A 27124-nucleotide genomic window follows, 5' to 3' on the forward strand; every position below is an offset into this window, starting at 1 on the left:
GTTCCCCTGAAGTGTGTTACGATCACTGGCATAGGACAAAATTCCTGAGCATTCTTTGATGCTATCTCCATAGACAGAGCAATCTTTTACGCGAGCTCAAATGTAGGATTTTGTGTGTTTAGTATCTTATTTCACCCACCAATATAAGCACAAATATGTCACGTAAATCTTGTTCACTGCAGTCCCTGCTGCTGTTTGCTGCCTATATTTACAGACTTTTATCTCAACCTCGTCACCATGTTCTCTAATATATTCAGGGGGCATCAGCAGAGAAAATGTTCAACAAGCGTGGCAAGTGCAAGGAAGTGTTTATTTATGTCATTATGTCATGAACATAATATACAAATTTTTACATGTGTGAATCATCAAGATGTGTCTTCATAAATGGAACCCCGTCACAATAAACACTGTCACCTTTCAATGTTTAGCGGACAGGTTTGACGGCCTGATGTGTGTGATTCCCATATTAATGTGTTTGTACAAAGTTCAGGGAAAGATGGAGATATGAATAATTTACAGGGAAATCTTTCAAACATATTACCACATCTCTCACTCACAAAGATCTGCAAACACATGGATTCCAAAAGAACCTGAGTACAAAATCACCTAAAATAAACACTGCCAGAGAGACTTGCAATAACCTGCAGCTCAGGGAAAGTACATGATGTTATGGAAGGGATTCTGTTTCTTTTGTTAAAATATTTTTTGAAGAAGTCATAATCAAGCTGAATAAGTGTAGGACCAGTTCTTTTTCAAGAGGGCACCAAAAGAACCAATTTGGCAACTATGTTTACTGGTTGTCACATTCAAGTTAAGTATGGAACAGAAACCCTGGTAACAGGGAGAAATGTGGACAGAGAAGTCAGTCATGCCCCTTGATTGGACAAGCTTGGCAGCAGCAGCGCAAACCTAAGACGGCAGAAAACTCACAACCTTTGGTTGTAGCAGTCAGTGTGTTTTACCTGCTGGAGTGAGCAGCTGATAAAGTTAGCCTGAAGGATCGTCAAGGAAGGAGAGAAGACCACAACCCAGTTTGTTTTCCAGAAAATCTTTAAAAGACCCTGAGAAGTCCACTGAGTTAATTCATCTTGTCGCATGTCTTTGAAGAAGGCCTGCTAAAATTAATTCTCAATGCCTTCTGAAAAGAACTGTTCTAAAATACCCTAGTGACCTGTCTACGTATACTCGGAAGTTAGACTGTATTCCAGTTTTGGAGCAACATATCTCATCTGATGATTTCTTCAAAAATGAGCAAATAAACAGCCCAAGAGGTTGTTTTTGTCTGTAACAGAGTGCTGAATTTAAAAAAAAATCCCTTTTATTTTTTCAGCTATCCGGTGTGTGTGTGTGTGTGTGTGCATGTGGCTCGAAGATTAAAAAAAGGACTTTAAAAGTTGGTAAAGGTGAAAAAGGAACTTTTAAAATTTCCACCTGTGTGTTTATGCTTTACTTCATGACTAGTTAAAACTTGTTCGACAATAAATTGATAATTTTGTTGTTCATTAAAGAAACCTGGTCAGTGTCTTCTATTCTGGGAAAAATAGAGTATATGATTGACTGTATCAGTATGTGGGAAAAGTTCACATAGATGTTGTGACCTGTGGAGAAGTGGGATGAGAACAAAGAGTGCCCTCCTCTGCCCTTAGTTGTCACAGCACTTGTGATCTGGCTCAGTAGCTTAATTGGTTCGAGTGTTTGTCTTCTCATCAGAAAATCTTGGATTCATATCCTTGCTTCAAAAGTTTAGCTATCAATCATTTACATCCATTTTCTTGTGAACTTTAACTTTTCTTATGAAATTCATTCACAAACGAAAACAGCTCAGTGGTTGCCTTTGTGAAGGATGTGAGTTTGAAATGGCTGTTCCTGCTCGTACAGATGTCCAGTGCTAATATTACAACGGCAACTCAATCCCCTACAATTTCTTTGAGAGCAATGTGTTTGCAGTTGCATTTAACCTGGAAAACAGCTCAACATTAATCTCACTGAAGGAAAGTGTGACCGTGTTGTATGTTTCAGAGTGTTTGTGCCATTTTGTGTCTCTTTTAACCAAGACGATAACACGACGCAAAGGGGAGGGTTGATCCGAGGTTTAGAATATATTATCATTCAGGAGCAAGAAAAATCAAAAGGAACAAAATAAGAAAACCCCGTCTCCAGATTTGAGAATCTGTAGATCCGCTTTGGGAAAGTGAATCAGAGCAGAATGAAGGGTGAATGGTCCGACTGCCCAGAAGAGATGAAGACACAGCTCAGTCAGCACGTTCCCCTGGTTTATGATGCTGGAACATTCCTCACACAGAAATTATTCAATCAATATTCATCTGCCAAGTCGGTCTGAGGCTGTGCCTCTCTGATCACGTGGAGTTAAAGCAATTCTTCCAGTCAGTTAGTTCAGTTGTCATTTCATGAGAAATTCGAAGTCATCATGACTTCGTCAGTGACCAAATGGTTCAGGTGTCTGAGTGATGTTAATCATGATGTGATCAAATGATTGTATGTTCCAGTCTTTCCGTGGTGGATTTTCACACTGAGTAGAAACGTGTTGGACATGGTCTGGAAATGTTTCACACCACTCCATTCCCAACAGGCCATGACCTGATGTGATGGAAATGTCATTTACTAAAAGAAGCTACATTTCCATCATTGCACATCTGGATGCACAGTCAGGATCTGAGCTGAAAGTGACCATCCTGCCCAAATTTCCATAGAGGCAAAAACGTAGACAGATAGTCTTCCAATGTCATCTACATGTAAGCAGGATTTTAAAGGATAAGATGTAGTTTTTAAAAGTCATTTCAATCTTACTCGAGTCTTTGCAAAGAAGCCAGATAAATCTCGATAAAAAGTCATATATATTTAGAGATCTTTTAAAAGCACTTCAATCTTGTTCATAAAAAGTCAGATGTAAATTTAAGAACTCTGATAAGGTGATGCTAAAAAATTACATGCAATTAAGAAACAAAATACAACATTTAAAATGTCTGAACTCCCTCTGAAAGTTGACCCCTGCTGCTGCCGGTGTCTTCCTGTAATAGTGGAACTGTTGTGTCAACAGAAAAGTCCTTCCCGAGCACCCCTGAGCCTGTTGGTACCGGCTCTAATCCAACCCAGGTAAAAATCAGGGTACGTTGTGGGCAATGAGCCCAAATTGCTGAACTACAGGTCCCTGTCACTTTAAAGAGTGGGCTGGTGCGATTATGATCAGAGGCTCCTTCTAAGCACATTTCTCACCACCACAACTTCCAGATGCTGGTGTTAGTGTGTGCATGTACTGGCAGTTGCAGTGCTGTTCAGACCCTCAATAGCAGTGAAAGTCTCAGAGTTCACCACTATTGGGCTGCAAAATCCAGGCCAATATCTCACAGTCCTGTTAGATTTGCTCTCCCTCTGTACAAAATCAAACTCCACACATTGTCTTTCACTCACTCCTGTTTCCAGCCCTGATGGTGCAGAAATCCCCTCTCAAAGGTACACAATCCAGTTGATTTCTGATCAAATACCTCCTTCCTCATTCAATAGAGGAAACAGAGACATGAACAGGAGTCAGGTGCAAGAAAGTTTCACCAACAGAGCAAAGAAAGGCACCAACAAAAGTCACACCTACTTTCCAAATCATTTCACTGGAATATTCTTTCACTTGTTTTGTAAGTGACTGCAATAAATCTGAAAATGAGCACCATGAGGATTGTGTTCACTGGTCACTTGTTCTCCTGTGTTTGTCTGTCAGGTTTGTAATTCCATTTGTATTGGATATTGAAGAGAATCTCTTTTCAAGATGATTGCACATTGTACTGTGTTTAAAGCAACCAACTTGCAAAATGGAAGATAATGAATGTTTCAATACCTGTGTGACCAGATTCTTCCAATGCTTTTCAACAGCTAGATTGATGATGCTTGTAATCTGTATCCTGTGGAGAATGGGAGAGGAGAATAAAAACATGGTGCATGAATAGGACAGACTGTGTAAAATGGGAGCACAGAAATACTGCCACCTCATTGAAAGTTAATGAGATTTATTCTAAGTCAGACACCTGTCCACAATGAACAAGTGAATACATTAATTGTCCACTTTCAATCTAAATGGGACTGAGGTTCCAACAGAGAAGTTTTCTGGAAAATACATGCTGCAGTTTTAAAACTGATGAACTGTAACATCTTATACTAACTTTCAAATAACTGTAGTGATTGTATAGTTCCCATAGTGGAGAGAAGGAGTTGTTTATAAATATAAGCAGAAAGACACATTTGTGGATTGGTGAATGAGCTTTATCTTTCTGAAATGTATTTGTCCATTGGTTGCAGGTCACTGGAAATTCTTTTTTACATTTCAATTGTAGCAGCAGCAGTTAGCAGCAAAATGTATGATTAATCAGAGTAGTGGGTCTGGGAAACACTTAAACAGCCGAGACCCTGTAAAACAGAACTCCAAGTAATAGTTTAAATAAGGCACTGAACTGACAGAGCGGGAAAGGCCTGCTCAGGTCAGGAAAAAATACCCGACCCGAACCCGACAGAACCACATTGGACCCAAGCCCGACCCGGCCCGAGTATCTCCATTTATTCCCATGCCCAAACCGACCCGAGCCTTACCCGACCACCGGAATGTTCACTTTACCTACCTCCCGATTTCCAATCTACAGGAAGCTGCAGCATGAGCGCAATGACGTCATAGAGATGCTCACTTGCTCACTGAGCAGACTCAGAGTTTCCCTCCTTAATGACCCGGACTCCCAGCTTAGGTTGGCTTTTCAACTTTTGACACTTATTAAACTCAACTTCCCAGCAGAGTTAAATGTAATACTTACTGTGTGTGTCCGACACGGACTCAGCCCGACCTGGACCCAGCCCGACCCGAACCTGGCCCGACCTGACCCGAGCCCGAAAGCCAGACCCGGAAGAGCGACCCGACACGACCCGAACCCGACACGGGTCCCGTCGGGTTCAGGTCGTGTGGCAGGCCTTTGCAGAGCGGAGGTCAGATGAGGATTGAATTAATTTCAATCACTGAATCGAAACAAGTAGAAAATCTGCCAGGAATGGAAGACTTTGCTTTATCTGTGAGCTTGTGGCGCAACGGTAGCGCGTCTGACTCCAGATTAGAAGGTTGTGTGTTCGAATCACGTCAGGCTCAGTTATGTTTTACAGCAGCTCAAGTTCCTGGATTTGATATCAGAAGAGAGTTCGATCCATTGGAATGTTCAGTGAATGGTTGAATTTCAAGATCAACTTCAATGGATTAATGTCCTGATTCCTGGTTCCGTTCCATTTCCATGCTCAGTTCTTATTTCACGCTGTTTTATATCAGAACAATGTTTCAGGGATGTGATGTGTCCATTGTTTGTACAATCGCTCTGTCACCCAGTGTGAGAAATAAAACACAAACCGCACAGCATGCGGCTCAAACCCATACCTGGCTCTGTCTATAGGCCGCTTAGTTCAGTTGGTTAGGACGCAGTGTTAATAGCAACAAGGCTGTGGGTTTGATCCCCATGTGCGCTGTCACATGGTCAGTCAATAATTTGACACATTTTTGTAACACTTAAAATCCAACTTTTAGATACAAACAAGTTTACATAAAATGTCAAAGGGAATTTATTTTGAATAACATCCATTTCATCTTTTTCACTGGTCTGGAGTAACACAGAATTCTTTCCAATTATCTTCCGTTTGCTGATAAACATTGAACTCGTGGCCTGTTCTCGTTAATGGTCACGAGCAACAAAAACAGACATAGCAAGTCTGACCGCCCAGAGATGTGGAAAAGGCTTCAGTTTGGGACATATGCAGCAAATCAAATGTTCACCCGTCCCCGAAAGATTCAAAAACTGGGGAAAAGGACACAAGGAGATAGAGAATAAGCTAAAGCTGACAATGTAAATATTTCACATCCTTGATATCTCTCTATTCCAATCCAACCTTCAGAGTTGGGTAAATAATTTCAGTGTAAATTGTGCAGCTCAGGAGTCAAAACCAAAGGGCGATGCAGAATAAAGGAAAACTGCCAAAACCCCAGATTGAACCAGGGATCTTCGGTCGAACACACTCCCAACTGAGCTATTTCAGTCTCACAGGCTTGGGATGATAAGTGGCAAGTAACATTCGCACCACACAAGTGCCAGGCAATGACCATCTCCAACAAGAGAGAATCTAACCATCTCCCCTTGACATTCAATAGCATTACAATCACTGAATCCCCCACCATCAACATCATGGGGGTTACCATGGGTAGCCATACAAATAACGTGACTACAAGAGCAGGTCAGAGGCTTGGAATCCTGAGGCGAGTAATTACAGTGCAGCTGTTGGCTCCACCCCAGGGGCTGAATTTGTTCTGTAAACCATGAAGCAGCTTCCTCTCAAATCCCAGGTTTATCAATAAATCTTCTTACAAAAGCCCCAAAGTGTGATATATTCCTCTCACTCATCCATGACTCCTGACTCCCCAAAGCCTGTCCACCATCTGCAATTCACAAGTCAAGAGTGTGAAGGAATACTCTCCACTTGCTTGGATGGGTGCAATTCCAACTCAAGAATCTCAACACCGTCCAGGACAAAGCAGCGCACTTGATTGGCACCCCATCTACAAACATTCACTCCCTCCACCATCGGCACACAGTGGCAGCAGTGTGTACCGTCTCCAAGATGCACTGCAGCAATGCACCAAGACTCCTTAGACAGCACCTTCCAAACCCAGCGACCTTTACCACCGAGAAGGGCAAGGGCAGCAAATGCAGGGGATACCACCACCTGCAAGTTCCCCTCCAAGCCACACACCATCCTGACTTGGAACTATATCGCCGTTCCTTCACTGTCGCTGGGTCAAAATCCTGGAACTCCCTTCCTCACAGCACTGTGGGTGTACCTACCCCACATGGACTGCAGCGGTTCAAGAAGGCAGTTCACCACCACCTTCTGATGGGCAATTAGGGATGGGCAATAAATGCTGGCCTAGCCAGCGATGCCCACATCGCATGAATGAATGAATAAAAATGTGAAGTATCCCTTGTGTCATTGTTTTGGTAGAAAATGTAACCCTGGTGGAATTGCCCCTCCCAATCACACCTCACTTCATAGAATATCGAAAATGGAGAAAATTTATGGCTCAGAATGAGACCATTTCGCAATCGTGTCTGTGCCAGCTGAAAAAGAGTGATCCAGCCCAAAACCACTTTCCAGGTCTTGGGAATGGGATCTGAACAGATGTCAGAGCTCACATTATGTGAATGTTCTGTTGAAGTGTTGGTCAGCTGATATACCAGGGGAGATTCACACTGTTCGACACAGTGTGAAATACATTCAAGTATTTATAAAACATTGTAACATGTGAGTAATATTCCCCATTGCTTTCTCAGCACTGATGGATTGTGAAGTGGGAGACAGCCAGAAGTCCCATTGGTCCACACTGACCCTGAGCTGAGAATGAAATGAGAAAAAGTTCAATCTTCAGCAGTGAGATGCTGCAGAGAGGTAAGAGTCCTGAATCAAGGAGAGACTTTCTCATACTGTTGTTGAATCTCATTTCAAACACTCCTTGAACTCTCTGCCGAGGAATTCAGAGCTGGATAACGCCTGTAAAATCAGCCTAAAAAGGAAATAGAAAACACCCACCGTGGGCTCAAACTCAAAAACTTGAGATTCAGAGTTTCATGCTTTCATCGACTGAGCTCACCAGGCCTGAGACAGTGTCCCCGTCCTGTCTGTTATTGGACGGTGCAGCTGTTGGCTCCACCCCAGGGGCTGAATTTGTTCTGTAAACCATGAACCAGCTTCCTCTCAAATCCCAGGTTTATCAGTAAATCCTCTTACAAAAGCCCCAAAGTGTGATATATTCCTCTCACTCATCCAGAATAAAAGTTACATCTTTTGCTCTTTTTACCTTCCAAACATTGACTTCTATTTTGCTCAGCATTTATTTCTCTCTCCTTTTGATGTTGTGCATTTCCTAATAAACATTTCATTTCAATTATTTATGAGGGATGAAATGAACAGAAAAGATTTTCTGCAATGGTACCAGGGGTGTGGGACAGAGTGAGTGGTTCGGATCTGGAATATACTGCCTGAGAGTGTGCTGGAGGCAGATTCAATCGTGGCTTTCAAAACGGAATTGGATAAACACCTGAATAGAGAAAATTTGCAGGGCTACAATGAAAGGGCAGAGGAGTGGAATTAGCTGATCTGCTCTTGCAAAGAGCTGTCATGGACATGATGGACTGAATGGTCTCCTTCTGTACTGTAACCATTTGATTCCTTGATTCTAACTCTGTCAAAGTTGTTCTGAACTTGCTCTGCTCCAAGGAGCACAACCCCAGCTTTTCCAGTCTCTGCACACAACTGAAGTTATGAGGAACCATGGGGAACCCACTGTAAACCTTCCTCCAGACAGAAATACAACTGTTCACCACCACACTGTGACCCAGCTGTTCACATGATTTGGATGTGGGGACCAAATGTAGTATTTCCAAGTTTGCAGATGACACAAAACTAGGTGGGAATGTGAGTTGTGAGGAAGATGCAAAGCGGCTTCAAGGGAATTTGGACAGACTTAGTGAGTGGACAAGAAAGTGGCACATGAAATACAATGTGTAAAAACGTGAGGTTATCCACTTTGGTAGGAGAAACAGATGTGCAGATTATTTGTTAAATGGTAAGAGTGTGAATGTACAAAGGGGCCTGCGTGTCCTTGTCTATAAGTGACTGAAAGCTAACATGCAGGTGCAGCAAGCAATTAGGAAGGCTAATGATATGTTAGCCTCTATCACAAGAGGATTTGAGTACAGGAGTAGTGAAGTCTTGCTTCAATTGTATATAACCTTGGTTGGACTGCACTTTGGAATACTGTGTGAAGTTTTGTTCCCCTTACCTTAGGAGGGATATCATTGCCATAGAGGGAGTGCAACGAAGGTTCACCAGACTTGTTCCCGGGATGGCGGGACTGTCAAATGAAGAGAGATTGGGGAAACTGGGCCTGTATTCTCTAGAGTTTTGAAGAATGAGAGGTGATCTCATTGAAACTTACAAAATATTTAAAGGGATAGACAGGTAGATGAAGCTAAGATGTTTCCTCCGGTTGAGGAGTCTAGAACCAGGGGACACAATTTCAACGTAAGTGGAAAGCCACTTAGGACAGCGATGAGGAGAAATTTCTTTACTCAGTGGGTTGTGAATCTTTGGAATTCTCTATCTCAGAGGGCTGTGGAAGCTCAGTCATTGAGTATGTTTAAAGCAGAGATTGACAGATTTCTAAATACACATGACATCGGGGATATGGAGATAATGTGGGAAAAAGGCATTGAAGTGGACGATCAGTCGTCATCATATTGAATGGCAGGGTGGGCTCGACGGGCTGAATGGCGTACTCCTGCTCCTATGTTCCTATCAGTCTGCAAACTTCATATGCATGCTGTCATTGTCCCTTTTATTCCATGGGCTTCAGTTTTACTGGCAGTCTAGTATGTGACATCATCAAGAAGGTTTTCAATAAGTTGAATAAGGAGAAATTGTTTCCAGTGGCAAAAGGGTCAGTAACCAGAGGATGTATTTATCAGGTGATTGAGAAAAGACCAGAGGCGAAATGAGGAATGATTTTTTATCCAGTGATGTGTTGTGATCTGGAATGCACTGTCTGATCCTGACTTGAAAGCAGATTCAGTAGTAACTTTGAAAAGCAATAGGGATAAATACTGGAAGGAAAAATGTACAGATTACAGGAAAAAGCTGAACACCAGGACTAATTGGATAGCACAAGCAAAGAGACAGCACTGACACAATGGACCAAATGGTCTCCTTCTTTGGGTATCATTCTATGGTTTTATGAACATAATGTTGATACAATTCGCTGAGTTGGAAGGGAAGTGAACCCAGATTCTGGGTATTCTAACCACCAGACCCAAACCAACTGGACAAGCCATAAAATCAAAGCAAAATACTGCGGATGCTGGAAATCTGAAACAAAAACAAGAAAAGCTGGAATCACTCAGCAGGTCCGGCAGCATCTGCGGAAAGAGAAGCAGAGTCAACGCTTCGGGTCAGTGACCCTTCCTCGGAACCAGCCGAGGAAGGGTCACTGACCCGAAGCGTTGACTCTGCTTCTCTTTCCGCAGATGCTGCCGGACCTGCTGAGTGATTCCAGCATTTCTTGTTTTTGTTCCAACTGAAGAAGCCTGTTGTTTAATCTCTGTTTTTCACACCAGCTTCTCCTCGCTCTTTCTGTGTTTCCTGCCTGGTCTGTTCCTCTGACCTTTATTCCTGACACTTTATTGAGAATGGCGCTCACTGCGCCTCTCACTCACAGCGTCACTCCACCCCTTCACCCACTTCCAAACCTCTCTGTTGAACAGCACCTCACATCTGCTCCTCTGCTGCATTAATATACCAGGAAAACATTTTCAAACAGACATTTCCAGACAGTGAACGTTCCAGTAAGACAAGGTAAAGATCAGATTCATTCACTTTAAACACAGAGAGAGCAGCTCTCCCTGTTCAGGCTAAGGAGCAGATGTAGTTTCACTCCCATTAGTCTTCGAGACATGGGCCAGAATTTTAAGGGACCGTTGGAGACGGGAATGGAGGCTGGGGAGGGGGAGGGGGGTGTATAAATTAGGGATGGAAGACGTCGGACCGGATTTTTCTGTCGGCGGCTGACATGGAGGGCAGACTTCGCACATCCAGTCGGCAAGAAGGCATTTAAAGTATTTATGAGTCCAATTGTCAGCAATTTTATTCACTGGGTCCAATTGAACTAATAGCACACGGGAACCACGGGGCTGCAGAGCCTCGCCTGGTTAAAGGAGGTGACTGGGAGGTCGGAGCTGAGTGTTGTCTTCACTGGGAAGCTATCGGGTGAGGCAGCATAACTTGGCAGCAAGGGTGGAGGGGGAAAGGGCATCGGGAAACACTGTCAGGAGTGGGGGCTCATGTGCCAGCTCTGCAGGGCGAGCAACACCAGGGTGCCATTGGGGCAGTGCCACCTCATTGAGGGTGACAAGTGAGGTAACTGTGACTGGGTGTTGTTTACTGTGAAGGCCTTGCACTCAGGGAGGGGCAACCTCTCATGGGCCTCATTCACCCTGGATTCGAGGCTCCCATTGAAGAGGAGGAGGAGTAGAGAGGGAGGCCCAGGCACCAGCAGGGACACCACAGCAGCTTGGGGGCCCACAGGAGGGCCAGCCTCGAACAGGAGGCTGGAGAAGGAGGCAGAGGAACACGTCAGCCGAGGTTCAACTACCTGCAGATGTCCGAGTGACAGTGTCTCCACAGACGGCACCTCTCCACGGATGTCGTCACTGATCTCTCTGCTATGATGCAGCTGTGCCCCATGGGACTTGGTGGGCACCTGATGACAGTGTCACTGAAAGTCACCGTGCCACTGAACTTCTACACCAGCAGATCATTGTGGGGATCCACTGGAGATATGTGTGGAATCTCACAGTCTGTGGTGAATCAGTGCATCAAGGAGGTCATCAATGTCCTGTTCAGGAGGGCCGGTGACTATGTGCACATCGATCCAAACAGTCAAGCTGAGAGGACTACAGGATTCAGGGCCATCACTGGATTTCCCCAGGTGTAGGGTGTCATTGACTGCACCCAAGTGACCATCAAGGCTCCTGCAGACCAGCCAGCAGCCTTCAACAGGAAGGGCTTCCACTTGCTCAGTGTGTAACTGGTCTGTGACCATCACAAATGGATCCTACAGGTGTGTGCACAAATCCCGGGAAGTAGCCACAATGCCTGCATACCAAGGCACTCCCAGGTGCCAGAACCTTTCCGCGGCCCCATCCGCTTTCAGAGATGGATCCTTGGAGGCAAGGGCTACCCACTGAGGACATGAGTACTGACGTCTGTGAGGAACCCACGCATGGATGCAGAGGAGAGCTACAACACCTGCTGCGGGTCAACCCGAGCGAACATCAAGGAGGCCATTGGTCTCCTGAAGATGAGATTCAGGTGCCTAGATCGATCCAGTGGAGCCCTTCAGTATGTCCCGGCGAGAGTCTCGCATATCTTGGTGGTTTGCTGTGCACAGCACAATCTGGCATGACAGAGGGGTGAGGTGTTGACTCGTGAGGATATCGTGGAGTGTGATGTCTCCTCTGATGATGAGGATGTGGAGGAGGATGCTGTCCAAGCAGTGCCAGATGAAGAACCTCGGGAACAGCAAGAAAGGGGCCATGAGATACACACAAGGGAGACATGAGACACCCTTATACATTCAAGTTTCCTTTGAGCCTTACTACCTTCTGGAACCACAGCAAAAAAGTCTTAGCTTTAAGCAGCCCTGTTGTCGCCTCCTTCCTTCTGCACTGCAGCGTCCAGGTACACATTGCACAGTGACAAGGCCGAAGCTTTGTGAACTCAGGGCTTGGTCCCTCACTTCCAGCCCCTTGGGAGGAAGGGTTTAAATGAAGTCCCAAAGGGCATCAACAATAAGAAGGAGACATAGTGAGAGAACATCATTTCTTTCTTCCGTGTGACACCAAACGCAACCCTATCCATCTGGAATGCACATTCACCGTGAACCCAAAGTGAATCTAGGTGCTCTTCTGAAATCTTTTCCGCATGCTCCGACATGGTGCTCCCCCTGCTCTGTCAGCTGAGATGGAGACAGGCTGCTGACCTTGCTGCCCCATGACTTGGGATGACATTGGTGGCCGTCCTCTTGCTGCCTGAGGCCTGGAGGGCCCCGGCACACTGAGGACCACCTGCACAGGTACAGGGACCCCCTCTGTCATCGAGGGTGATGGAGGCAGGCACTGGCATCACTTGTGTCACTGGCAGAGGGGCTTTGGAGCTACTGTCCACACCAGGAGCACCCTGAGAGGAGACCCCAGATGTAGCAGCCAGCTGCTCCTCCCCCTTATAAGACACACTTGTACCTCCCTGCTGACCTGAGAGGGACGTGGACCTGGTGAAGAGTTCAGGTGCCTCGTCCCCCCTCTCACCTTGTCACCGCTGGATGGATCTCATGGACAAAGCGATGGAGTGCAAGTCTGCGCACATCTCCGGCGGCACTGATTGGTCGGCTGGATCTGGCTCTCCATCAGAGTCACCAATCTCTCAAGGAAGAAAGCCAGACACACCCCCATCGGAGACAGTACAGCATGCAAGGCCTGGATGGACTCCTCCATCATATGAGCTTGGGTACACATAACCTCCGCAACTCTGCCAGATGTTGCCTGACCTCTTGCTGCAGCTGCAGCATTTCCCGTGTTGCTGGTGACACCAGAGGCACGTCATCAGCCTGGGACTCAGCATGGGCCTGGCCACCCACAGACTTCCAACTGCCAGTGGCCTCGGCTGTCACTGCCTCCGTCAGCTGCCCGGGCCTGTCTGTGACGTGCTCACCAGCTTGTGTGCCCAAATCTAACAGCGAGTGGATACCCACCGAGTGAGGGTTTCTGTGCTGGTGGAGAATGCAGGGGAATGATGTGACGGTGCACCCTCTGAGGCTCCCTCCTCCTCCTCAGAGGTGTCTGGCTGTCCCCCAGTCTCTCCAGCTCTTCGCTCTTGTCGTTCATCCCAGCCTGCATGTGCAAACAGGGACATTGAAGGGTTAGCGTCTTCATATCGTGACATTCCAACCACCCCTAAAGTGCAGCTCCATTGATGCAGTGGTGAACAGATGAACAGTGTGGCTCCTTTGCAGCGGATGCTCCCTTGTGCCCCAGGAGATGTTCACTCACTCTCTTAGGTAGGTGTCCCTGTCTCTCCATCAGCTGTGGAGCAGCTGCTTTGCTGCCGGGCCTGTTCCATGGCCTCCTCCTCCATCGGGATGAGGACATGGAGATAAGGCATCCACTGCCAGTCTTGACACGCTCTTTCCGATTGTGGGCTGTCTTCTCCTGCAGCCTCTATGATCAACAAAGTTAGTCTCCCAGCGGGGACAAACCCAATATCTCTGATGGTGATAGTCCAGCAGTCCATGATATGGACACACATATTCCTCCTGCATGTGGCCCCTCTCGAGGGACTGTGTGAGTTTATCCAATGACTGACGTGCACCTCCCACCGAGATGCAGCCAAGCCTCAGGCAGCATGTCCTGCTGCCCTTCCCCAATACACATGACTGGGTGGTCACACCCTTTCCACCAAACACTCCTTCTCACTCTGCCATGCGCAATGTCCAAAGGGTCCAAAGTGTTTTGAGTTTGCGCCTGAGCAGCCCGGATCCGGTCATTGACCCACTTCGTGCACTGGATCCATGTCTTGGGGGTGACCCCACGGCTGCTGACTTCACCTACTATCTCAAAGCAGCTTTGCTTGGTCAGGCGGACAGGTCTCCACCTCCCATCCCTGGGGAAGAGGATCTTCCAACTATCTGTTGTCACCTGGAGGCGAACCTGCAGGAAGGCATCGCCAAACCATTGGACCATGGTCACTGCAGGCTCGCATTCAGCTCCTTACCTATCAGGCAGCAGAGACAGCAGAACGGGTCCTGGGGCATCAGTGACAGTAGAACGGGTCCTGGGGCATCAGTGACAGCAGAACGGGTCCTGGGGCATCAGTGACAGCAGAACGGGTCCTGGGCAGCAGATGCAGCAGAACAGGTCCTGGGGCAGCAGATGCAGCAGAACTGGTCCTGGGGCAGCAGAGGTAGCAGAACGGGTCCTGGGGCAGCAGAACGGGTCCTGGAGCAGCAGAGGCAGCAGAACGGGTCCTGAAGCAGCAGAACGGGTCCTGGGGCATCAGAGGCAACAGAACGGGTCTTGGGGCAGCAGAATGGGTCCTGGGTTAGCAGATGCAGCAGAACGGGTCCTGGAGCAGCAGGGGCAGCAGAATGGGTCCTGGGGCATCAGAGGCAGCAGAACGGGTCCTGGGGCATCAGAGGCAGCAGAACGGGTCTTGGGACAGCAGAACGGGTCCTGGAGCAGCAGAGGCAGCAGAACGGGTCTTGGGACATCAGAGGCAGCAGAACGGGTCTTGGGACAGCAGAACGGGTCCTGGGGCATCAGAGGCAGCAGAACGGGTCTTGGGACAGCAGAACGGGTCCTGGGGCATCAGAGGCAGCAGAACGGGTCTTGGGGCAGCAGAACGGGTCCTGGGACAGCAGAGGGCTCTCAGGAAGACACTCCTTTAAACCAGGCAGCAGTGAATGCAGGTCTGGCAGCCCTTTAAATATGGTGCCAGCACCTGCCGTTGTGTCAGATGCCGATGCCATCAGTGCCTCGTTCCCTGCCTCTGGTCCTTGTTTACATGGGCCCCACGCCTCCCCTTCATCAATTGGTCGGCTGCTCCGTGATCGGGGTCGGCCGGCCACATTTCACTCATGTGGTGATGACACCCGCTTCTGGTGTCTCTGCCGAGAGCAGCACCATTAGTTTAAAATTCAGCCCATGGGGTCAAGAGTGGAAAATCTCCCCTCTGATTCTCTCTACTTAAACTGATGGAGACACCAAATTAAAACTGATGAAACCAGGGATTGTATCCTGGTTCTTCAATCTAGTGTTCTCCCAACTGAGCTATTCCATCCTCACTGTGAACTCATCTTCATTGGAGACAAATATAACTCCAGGTGGAATTTCCCCACCCGTTCATTCCTCACTTCAGAGGAATGGGACCCGACCAGATCGCGGAACTCAGATTATGTTAATGTTCTGCTCTTGATACCTTAATATTATCTTGCGTTTGAGCCACATTTAATCAGGTTCACGGACAAATTCTTCCATCATCCCTTCTCCCACATTCTCTCTCTTTCATTCATTCTTTATTCTTCACAATCCAGAAAGGGTTAGGAATCAGAGCTCACCCCCAAACCCTCTGCACACAGACCTTTGTCTGTTACCCTGTTTGATCCAAGAGACCAGTCAATAAATTATACTCTTTATAAACACAGAAAGCTGCCTCAGAGTGTTGGACAGAGATAAATACACTGAAGTCTTTTGAAAAAAGTTCATCTTGCGGGTTGTTACTGAGCCAACAGAGCAGGGCGGGCCCAGGCTCCAGCCCCAGCCCCAGCCTGTGCTGTGTTAGCTGATGCCACCTGGTGTGATACTGAGCCACACGGAGCAGGAAAGGGCCTGATTGTATTCATGGCCTGTGTTGAGTTAACTGATCCCACTCAGTGTGGTAGGATCCACACAGAACAGAATGGGCCCAGGCTCCTTCCTCAGCCTGAGGGATGATAGTTCTTCTCACACGTTGTTGTACAGAGCCCCACACAGAACAGGGAAATCTCAGGCTCCATCCCCGGCCTGTGGTATTTTACTTCATCGCACCTGGTATGGTACGGAGTCCCCAGAGCAGGAAAGGTCCAGGTTCCATCTCCAGCCTATGCTGAATTAGCTGATCTGACCTGGTTGGCACTGAACCGCAATCAGGGAAGGATGGGCCGAGGCTCCATGGCCTGTGGTGTGTTAGTTATTCTCATTTGGTGAGGTACTGAGCACCATATAGAGCAGGAAGGGCCTGTGCTCTGTGAGCTGATCTCACCTTGTGTCGTCCTGCGACCCACACACAGAGCAGGACGGGCCTAGGCCTAATCCTCGGCCTGTATTCAATTAGCTGATCTCATCCAAAAGATTTTGATAAGGTTCCACACAAGAGGCTTCTCTATAAGATTAAAAGTCCCTGGTATCAGTGGTAATATATTGATCTGGATTGGGAACTGACTGGCAGGACGTAGGCAGAAAGTAGTTACAGATGGATCTGGATCTGTTTGGAGACCAGTTACCAGTGGTGTCCCACAGGAATCGGTGTTGGGTCTGTTGCTCTTTACTATTTTTATTAATGATCTGGATGTAGGTGGAGGGGGCACCATCTGTAGATTTACAGATGATTTGAAGATCTGTGCGAGTGTTCCGACTGTAAACGATAGTCAACTGTTTCAGGCTGATCTTAATGTGTTGGGAGATTGGGTTCATGACTGGTAAATGATGTTTAATTTGGGTAAGTGCAGTGTTATTCATGTGGACAGGGTGAATGCTCAACATTCATACACCCTTCAGGGAAAAACATTAAAGTAGGTGGAAAAAAGAAAATAATTTTGAGCAGAGATCTGGATGTTCTAGTGCACAGATCTCTAAAGGTACAGCAGCAATGTTGTGAAGTGACAGTTGGAGCAAATAGAGGGTTGTGCTGCATTCAGAGGACAATTGAGCATAAAATGAGGCATATTCTTTCATGGGATGTGAGCGACACTGGCAAGTCCAGAACTTGTTACCCTTCCCTAATTGTCCTTGACAAGGTGGCGGTGAGCTCCCTTCTTGAATTGCTGCACTCCAAATGGTGTAGGTACACCCACAGTGCTGTTAGGAAGGGAGATCCAGGATTTTGACCCAACATCAGTGAATGAACAGCGATATATTTGCAGATCAGATGGTGTGTGACTTGGAGGGGAGCTTGCACATGGTGGTGTTTCCATGCATCTGCAGCCCTTGTCCTTCAAGGTGGTGGAGGTCTTCGGTTTGGAAGGTGCTGTCTGCGGAGCCTTGGTGAGTTGCAGCAGTGCATCTGGTAGATGGTACACACTACTGCCACTGTGCGTCAGTGGTGAAGGGAGTGAATGTTTAAGGTGGTGAATGGAGTGACAATCAAGGTGGCTGCATTGTCCTGAACAGTGTCGAGTTCCTCGAGTATTGTTGGTGCTGCACTCATCCTGGTTTGTGCCTTGTAGATGGTTGACAAGTTTTGGAGAGTCAAAAATCACAAAATTATTGCAGTGCAGAAGGAGGCCATTCGGCCCATTGTGTCTGCATAGAATCAGAGAACATAGAAAGTTTACAGCACAGGCAGGCCAAAAAACGAGCCACCCAGCTGAATCCCATTGTCCAGCATTTGGACCGTAGCCCTGCAGGTTCAGGTACTTGAGGTGCACATCCAGACTCCTTTTAAATGAGTTGAGGGTTTTTGCCTCAGCTACCCTTCCAGGCAGTGAGTTCCAGACTCCCACAGCCCTCTGGGTGAATAAACCTTTCCTCAGCTCCCCTCGAATTGTTCAACATATCACTTTAAATCTATGCCCCCTAGTCACTGACCTCCCTACTAAGGTAAATAGACCCTTCCCATCCATTCTATCCAGAAACCCTCACAATTTTGTACATTTCAATCAAATCTCCCCTCAGCCTCTTCTATTCCAAGGAGAACAACCCCAGTCTATCCAATCTTTCCTCATAGCTGCATTTTTCCAGTCCTGGCAACATCCTCGTAAATCTCCTCTGTAACCTCTCTCGTGCAATTACATCCTTTCTGTAATGAGGTGACCAGAACTGCACACAGAACTGAAGTTGTGGCCTAACTAATGATTGATACAGTTCCAGCATAACCTCCCTGCTCTTGTATTCTATACATCGGCTAATAAAGGAAAGGATTCCATAAGCCTTCTTAACCAACTTATCAACCTATCCTGCTACTTTCAGGGATTTGTGGACATTCACTTCAAGGTCCATCACTTCCTCTACACCTCTCAGTATTCTCCCATTAATTGTGTATTCCTTTGCTGTGTTTGACCTCACCAAAGGCATCACCTCACATTTCTCCAAGTTGAATTCCATTTGCCACTTTTCTGCACACCTGACCAGTCCATTTTTCCAGCTCTCCTAATGAGCATTTCACCTAGTGCCTTGAGCTGAGTTACTCATCACAGAATTCCCACTATCTGATTTACCCTTGTAGCCAGTGTATTTACATGAATGGTCCAGTTCAGCTTCTGTCAATGGGAACCCCCAGGATGTTGATGGTGGGGGGATTAAGCGATGGTAATGCTGTTGAACGTCAAAGGGAAATGGTTACATGCTCTCTTGTTGGAGATGGTCATTGCCTGGTACTTATGTGGTGTGAATGTTACTTGCCACTTAGCAGCCCAAGTCTGAATGTTGTCCAGGTCTTGCTGCTTCTGGACACGGACTCCTTCAGTATCTGAGATGTCCCGAATTTGTCCTTTTATGAAACATTGGTCAGGACTCACTTGGAATATTGCATCCAGTCTTGGTCTCCTCACATGATGGGTGATATTGAGGCTTTGGAAAGGGTACAGGGGAGAGACATTCGACTAATTCCCAGTATAAGACATCTTGGTTATCAAGTTAGACTAAAAGAGTTGGGACCCTACACTTTCGAGAAACCTAGACTGAGGGGTGATCCGATTGAGGTTCATAAATAATGAAGGGTCCAATTTAGCATGGGAGAGGTTTCATAACTTTATATTGTAAAAGGCCAAATGGCACCCGGATCACATTAAATTTCATTTTCAGTGGTGGGTTAATGTACCAGGATGGCCGAGTGGTTAAGGCGTTGGACTTAGTGTCTGCGTGGGTTCAAACCCCACTCCTGCTATCTGTGCTTCCAAAATGTTACTTATTCTTTCCCTGACTTTTGCCTTGCACCATCATCTCTTCTGTCATTTAATCACTCTTGCCTTCCAACTGATCACAGCTTCCTCTTATTTGATCTGCCTCAGCACCGTTCCTTGGCTCTGCACTTGCTTATAAACTGGTAAATCTTTAACTTAATCTCCTCTGTACCCTGACAATGACCTTCTCATCCTTCCTGGATTGTGGTTCCTCACAGGATCCGCTGCCTCTCCGACTCCCCTCCAGGTAACTGAAGGCCCTGAGCCTTGGTCTCGCTTTATACGCTAGCTGGTAGTTGATTCCTTACAGGTCTGCCACCGCTCAGGAGAAGCTCAAGACCCAGATCAAGCAAAGTATCAAGAGGAATGTGAACAATGGCTCCCTGGTGCAGAGCAAGGGACAGGGAGCCTCCGCCTCCTTCAAAATCAGCAAGAAGGAAATCCCAGGAAAAAGTGGGAAAGAAGGTGAAGAAACCAGCAGACAAGAAATCTTTAGTGAAGAAACCAGCAGACAAGAAATCTTTAGTGAAGAAACCAGCAGACAAGAAAGTGACAACAAAGAAAGTAACAGCCAAGAAAACGAGCAGCAAGGCGGCGGCAATGCCAAATAAGGCGGTGAAGAAAGCAACGCTTCAGAAAACGTCTCCTGCGAAGAAGGTCAAAAAAGGCAAGAATGCGGCGGGCGGAAAGGCGCTGAAGAAAGTGCAGACATGGAAGAGCAAGGTCAAGCCGAAAGCAGCGAAGGCTCAGAAAGCAGGGTCTGGAAAGAAGTGAAAGAGCGCGGGAAACTTGTAAACATCTGAACACAAAGGCTCTTCTCAGAGCCACCCACATCTCTCAGGAAAGAGCTGATCCCCTGATCAAATGATCCCTGTCCCGGCCCCGTCTGCAGATTCCACATGGAAATGATTTGGAGTAAATCGAGGATCCCTGGTGACTCCCTGACATCCCCTCCACCCAGCCCTTTCCCCACTCTCTGTAATAAAACAGAAGGATGTACGGCCCTCACTCTAACTGGAGATGTGTTCGGTGCAGTCTCAGTTCACAAATTCAGGGGGTGAGTTTGTGAGACAGTAACACTGGCGGAGAAACCCCACCTCACAACTCAAACCCCAACACCTGAGTTTCTCCAATTCAGATGGAGTCGGGTGACAACAGGAGCTGGGATAGGCTGTGATCGGGAATGTTAGGAATGGATTTGTTCAGGGAGGAATGTACCTGGAATCTCCGAATGTAATAGTTCCTTATTTCCCCAGATGACACATTCTGCAGTGAGAGTGAAAAGTCTCTTCACTGCTTCACATTTACTAATTGTTTGGTTCTAGATGAATAATGAGTCAGAGAGTAATGACAGGATCTGAAGCTTCTCTCACACCAGCCCTTGTGAAGTGTGAAGTGTCCAATGTGTGAAGCTGCTGCCAGGGTTTGTCAATCTGAACAGTTTCAGCTCAGTTACTGGGGGCCTGGAATCCCCGCAGTTTGACTCTGTCTCTGATTGGTCATCCTCTTCTCAATCCAATTCTTAACCAATCGGAGTGTCACATAAATTAAATAGAAGTTCTCATTGGCTGAAATTTTCCAATTGGAAAAAGCCCGGCAATTCCAGAGCAGGAAGGAATTGAAGTGATGGAAAATTTCAATTTTTCAGGCAACAATTTTATGATCTCTCATTTTATGTTCTGTTTTACTGTATTTTCCATCATAAAATCCTGGTGCTATTTTAGGAATGATTTTCATTTGTCAATCTGTTAACTGTAAGCGGTGGGAGGAAGGTCCGGTTCAGCAATTTAAAACGGGACAAATATCAGCTTCCACTCTGTAAAAGGAACGAATACAGAGCGAAGTTGGGTGTGACAAGATCACAGGAAAGTTGTGCCCTGAGACAAGGTGTGTGTTGACAGGAAAGCTGCTTTCTTTTGCACAAAATGTATTTTATTCATAAAATTTGTGCAATTACATTGCAAAGCAGTTCAAATTTAATATTACATAATGTACAATACTGATCAGTTTCATTCAATAATGTACATGAGGTATCTCACTATCCCTTCCTGCACAGGTTATATTTACAGTATTTACATTACACATCAAACATTCTCTGGTGCAAACAGCCTGAGGGGTTTTACACGGGTTCCAGCCCCTCACTGTACTATGGCCTGAGACTGTAGCCTTTCCCATTGAGACGCCATGGTGGCTTCCCCAAGCTTTAATGTGTCCCACAGCACATAGTCTTTTTTTTCCACTGAACTGGAGGCATTTGCGAGCAGCGGTGAAGAGCCAAGAGAGAGAAAAATTGACATAAAAACAAAATACTGCGGATGCTGGAAATCTGAAATAAAAATAAGAAATGCTGGAAATGCTCAGCAGGTCTGGTGGCATCTGTGGAGAGAGAAACAGATTTAATGTTTCTGGTCAGTGACCCTTGGACATAATCAAGAAGTTTGCAGATGACATGAAAATTGGCCGCTTGGTTGATAGTGAGGAGAATAACTGTATACTGCAAGAAGATATCAATAGACTGGTCGTGACTGGTCAGGTGGGCAGAAAAGTGGCAAATGGAATTCAAATTGGACACTTAAAAGGTTAAAAAAAGAAAAGGAATACATGATTAATAGGAGGACACTGAACGGTGTGGAGTAATTGAGGGACATTGGAGTGAATGTCCACAGATCCCTGAAGGTAGCAGGACAGGTCAATAAGGTGGATCAGCAGGTATATGGAATCCTTTCCTTTTATTAGCTGAGGTATAGAATATAAGGGTGACCTGGATGTCCTTTTCAATAAGTCACTGAAATCTAGCATGCAATTAAGAAGGCTAATAGTTTGTTAGCCTTTATCGCAAGAGGATTTGAGCACAGGAGCAGTGAATTCTTTCTTCAGTTTTATAGAACCGTGGTTAGACTGCACTTGCTTCCCTTCCCTCAGGAAGAATATTATTGCCATAGAAGGAGTTCAACGAAGGTTCATCAGACTTGTTCCCAGCTTAGTGGAACTATCCGAGGAAGAGAGACTGGGGCTGTATTCTCTAGAGTTTCATAGAATGAGAAGTGATCTCATTGAAACCAACAAAATACTTAAAGGATAGACAGGGTAGATGCAGCCAAGATGTTTCCCCTGGTTGGGGAGTCTAGATCCATGTGAAACCATTTCAAAATAAGGGGGAAGCCACACTGGATAGAGGTGAGGAGAAATTTCTTTACTCAGAGATTGTGAATCTTTGGAATTCTCTATGCCAGAGGGCTGTGGAAGCTCATTCATTAAGTATGTTTAAAGCAGAGACTGACAGATTTCTAAATACAAATGACATAAGGGAATATGAGGAAAGTGTGGGGAAAAGTATATTGAAGTGGATGATCAGCCATGATTACATTAAATGGCGGGGCAGGCTCAATGGGCTGAATGGCCGACTCCTGCTCCTATGTTGCTATGTTCCTAACTCCACATGATCAGCGAGGCACAGCCTCAAGAAGACTTGGCGTGTAGTGAAAACAGATATCACTGCTTCTGATCTTCACCAGAACACAGAGTGAGATGCAACATTGATCATCAAACAGACTGTGAGAGAATACAACAGAATAAAACACATGGAGAGACACTGTGGAATAACAGATAGATTTGATTGGAATGTTGAATTTTGATTGGAATGGATAAAGCACCAGAAACAGCAGATTAATTTGGGATTCTCATCCTTATATTGATCTGGGACAGAAAAGAGAAACTGGAAGAAGGAAGAAAAGAAAGGATGGAACTGTTCACTTTTTTTCAGCTTTTTCACTCGCCCATCAAAGCTGGATAAAAAAAGTTGCAAATAACAGAGAATTTCACCAAAAAGGGAGATTAAATGCTGTCGAAACCTTGGATCGAAGGAGACCCCAACAGATCACCTGTTTAACTGTCTCCTCACTGGGGGATTTCAATCAGTGAGCAATATTATTCTCTATTTCTTTTTGGTAAATGAAACTAGAACTGCCACTCAGAGTTAATATCTGTGTTCTGACTCCTGAATAATAAAATTGTGAGTTTCTCGATATGTTTTGCTGAAAGAACTAAGAACTCTTTTCTAATTTACACACTACTATAGACGCACTCATCAAGCTTCCTAAGCTGGCATCCTTGGTGCTGCTCTCTCTTCTCCCAAACCTCATCTCATGTTACATCATCACTCTGACAGTGGGAGGGGTTGATTCCCCCATCATAGTAATTAGTCCTTTACATCCTTATACTACACTGTCAGTCAAAAAAAATGGTTGGAGGGAACTTCATTTATCGAAATGCCAACAGCTGCCAGTTGTCAATCAACTCAACCCATCACAGAGAGAGAGAGACTGTCAGAGAACTTCCTGCTTACAGTCCTGACCCTGTCACACTCAGCAGCTGCTCACCCAGACCCCACTCTCATCAACACTGAACATTGTTACCGAGACCCTTCAAATACTGTTTATAAAAGGCAGAAAAGGTCAAAGTTCATCACAGCTGTATTGAATAGAACAAAATTTAATATTGTCAGGCAAATCCCCCACCTGCCAAGAATGCGGCACACATTATTTTGTCATATGAACATTAAAAGTTTAAAAATTGCAATCTCTTACTGGAAATATATTTCCATGGTAACAGACAATGTTGAACTAATGGGGGATCCAGCAGTGGTCTTCCAATACACAAATGTTTTAGTCACATGGCTAGCTGGCTGGTGCAGAGAGATTTGAGCCTCCAACAAGGGATGCAAAGAGACTGTTCCATATAAGGTTCTGAATCTAATTCTGAACTATTAACTATGATGGGGGATCAGTTCTGAAGAAAGGTCATTGACCTGAAATGTTAACTCTGCTTCTCTCTCCACAGATGCTGCCAAAAGAGATGCAGTGGTTTTTGTCGAGATTCAAGCCAAGCAGCTCAGTAACACAGGAGTCTGTGCTCTCCGGGCTGTTCGCAGGGACGCACACCAAGACAAACATCAACTGCTGCTGGAGGACTATAAATTTGGTGAAAGCCGCCCTTTGGTCTGCCCGAAACATGCTGGTCTTCCAGCGCAAAGAGTTGTCCACGACCGAAAGTTGCAGACTGGCTCATTCCAAGGTCCAGGACTACGTGCTGAGGGACGCACTAAAGCTTGGGGCAGCCACAGCAAAGGCTCAATGGGGAAAGACCACTGTGTAAGGTCCCCCCACCAAGCTGAACTGAGGAGCTTGATCCATGGGAAACCCCTCTAACTGTATCGGGAAAATTTTGTTTGCTGTAAAATGTAAAAATGTATCTAGCACGACAAATGTGAAACGGAAGGATTGTGAGGCAACTCATGATTGTATTGAAGCAAACGGACCTCCTTTGCACTGTTTGTAATTTGTGACTTGGTGCTGTTTGAAACTGTTTTGTAATGTATTTTGGCTAAGATCAAGTGCAGTATCTGTTCTTATCAGTGCTTATTTGATTGAGAAGAGACCATGATCATTGCCTTTTGATCCTGGGGAAGCTTTGAGTAAAATGGCTATAACCAATTTTCGAGCTTCAGGCCAGGGAGTGCGCAACACCGTTCGGGTGGTCGTGAAGGACAAGGAAGGAGATGCACCGGTCGATCGCACCTTCTTCATCAAGAAAATTCTCTTCGATTGCTGCGGATTTCAAGCGACGGACGTCTTCTGCCTGCAGGATTTCCCCAGCAGTGGATACTTCGATGTGACGTTCCGGAACGTGGCGGGATGCATCAAGTTCCTGAAGGCGTTCAAGGAGAAAGGGGACCGGGCGCCACTGTCGATCCTCACAGCGGAGCCGCTCTTCACGCTTCCATCTCAACGGGACCGGGTAGTGACGATTCACCTCGACAACCCCCATGTTCCGGTGGTGGATGTACTCACCTGTCTCGCCAGGTACGTCGAGGTGGCCGGCAGCAGCACTGATGTCAAGGACCCCTTTGGGATCTGGACCAGCAAGCGGCAGGTCAAGGTGACCTTGAAGGTAGATCCCAGTGGAGCCATCATCCACCCTCCCTCCAGCTTCGCTATCGGGGGTAGTCGAGGCTTCTTGGTCTACGCTGGGCAGCTCAGAGTTTGCCGCACCTGTGGCAAATCTGGTCACATGGCAGCCAACTGCAGCACGGTTGTTTGCATGAACTGCAAGGTGGAAGGCCATCAGAGCAAGGACTGTAAGCAGACTAAGCGTTGCAACTTGTGCGGTGCGGCAGGCCATCTCTACAAGACCTGCCCCAAACGTTGTCTCAGCTATGCTTAGGCGGCAAGGTCCAAGGAATGGCCGGGCGAAGGTTCGACGAAGGCGTCCGCTGTTCGAAAGGAGACCAGCAACCTTCTCCGCAGTGAGGCACTTCAACCTGAGAAGGAAGGGGAGGCGCCTACCCAGCGCCCGGAAACCCCTCCTCCACAGACAGAATCAATGGAGGAGGAGGCAGCAGATGGACAAACAGGTCAGTGGCAAGTGGTCCAGAGGAAAACCACAAAGAAAAAACATCCCAAAGCCACTACCCAAACCAGTGGCAAGAGGAGGCTCTCTTCTGAATCAGACTGCAACAACTCCTCTTCACTGGACGGGGAAATGCTGGAACGACAGCCTTTTCAAAAGAGGCGGCAGAACTCCGAGATGGATGATAAAGCATCCCAGCCCCCGGGCACTGGAAGCTGTGATGGGCCCGGCGTGCCCCAACCCCAATTCCCCACACATCACGACGTGGCCAACGCATCTCAGCTCCGGGACACCGGGAGCAAAGACACGTCTGTCGCACCTGAGCTCCGGGAGACCGGGAGCTGTGATGTTTTCGAGGAGGAACAGATGGAAGCAGCTGAGGACAACCCAATGCTCTCTGCCTACAAGACCCCCCCGATGTCACCCGAGCGGCACAAACCCTGCATGAAAAATCAGGAGGGGTTTCTGAGCCCAACCAACGTGAAACTGCTTGTGCACACGATGGGTATGCAGGAACATCCCGAAGGGGAAGGACTGGGACTAGCGAGGACAAATGGTATGGGAAGCAACAACTAATTTTTAGTTAGAAATGGGTATAAGAATTGCTTCCATTAATGTGCGTAGATTTAAATCGACTACGTGATGTGTTTCAACCTTGGATTACCTTGCCAAGGTCAAAGCTGACATACTGTTTCTGCAGGAGTGTGGAATACCACACCTCAGCACCTACAGGCAGTGGTCGCGATGGTGGTCCCACGGGCCATCGATCTGGTCGGGGGGTAATGACTGCCGTTCCTCCGGCCTGGGTATTCTGCTGCGGGGAGGTAACTTCACCATCTCCGAAGTTAAGGAGGTGGTGGGCGGCCGCCTCCTCGTAGCAGACGTGATGTACAACAACGCTCCACTCCGGTTGATCAACGTGTATGCCCCGGGACAACGCAGCGAGCGGCTGACCGTCTTCCAGCAGCTCCCACTGCTGCTGGCGACGTCCAGGCCGGTCATCCTAGGCGGTGACTTCAACTGCGTCATTGATGCGGCTGGACGATCCGGCAGTGACGACAGCAAACTGGACGCAACGTCCAGATTCCTAATAGAAACAGTTAAGGATGCCAAACTGCACGACGTCTTCAGCAAACCTGCAGACGGAGCGCAGCGCAGATACACATGGTCAAGATCGAACGGGTCTGCCCGTTCCAGGATTGACTTCCTGTTTGTGTCCCGTGCTGTCACGGTCGGATCCACCGACGTCAAGCCGGTGTTCTTCTCCGACCACTGCCTCTTACTGGCCGACTGTCACTTACAGGACGACCAGCGGGTTGGCAGAGGGACGTGGAAGCTCAATGCGACACTGCTGACCCCAGAGAATGTTGAGGAACTCAAAAGGGATTACAATGGTTGGAGGACCGTGAAACCCCTCTTTGCGTCTCCAGT

General features: G+C 46.8%; 1 non-coding gene across 1 annotated transcript; it reads left to right on the forward strand.

Annotated features, from left to right (window-relative positions):
• The first annotated feature begins 5062 nt into the window (after nucleotides 1-5062).
• trnaw-cca (transfer RNA tryptophan (anticodon CCA)) lies at nucleotides 5063-5134 on the forward strand. The gene has a single exon. It is a non-coding gene; the product is annotated as a tRNA-Trp (tRNA).
• Nucleotides 5135-27124: the final 21990 nt, after the last annotated feature.

This window comes from Heterodontus francisci, unplaced genomic scaffold, assembly GCF_036365525.1.
Source record: "Heterodontus francisci isolate sHetFra1 unplaced genomic scaffold, sHetFra1.hap1 HAP1_SCAFFOLD_58, whole genome shotgun sequence".
Lineage (NCBI taxonomy): Eukaryota > Metazoa > Chordata > Chondrichthyes > Heterodontiformes > Heterodontidae > Heterodontus > Heterodontus francisci.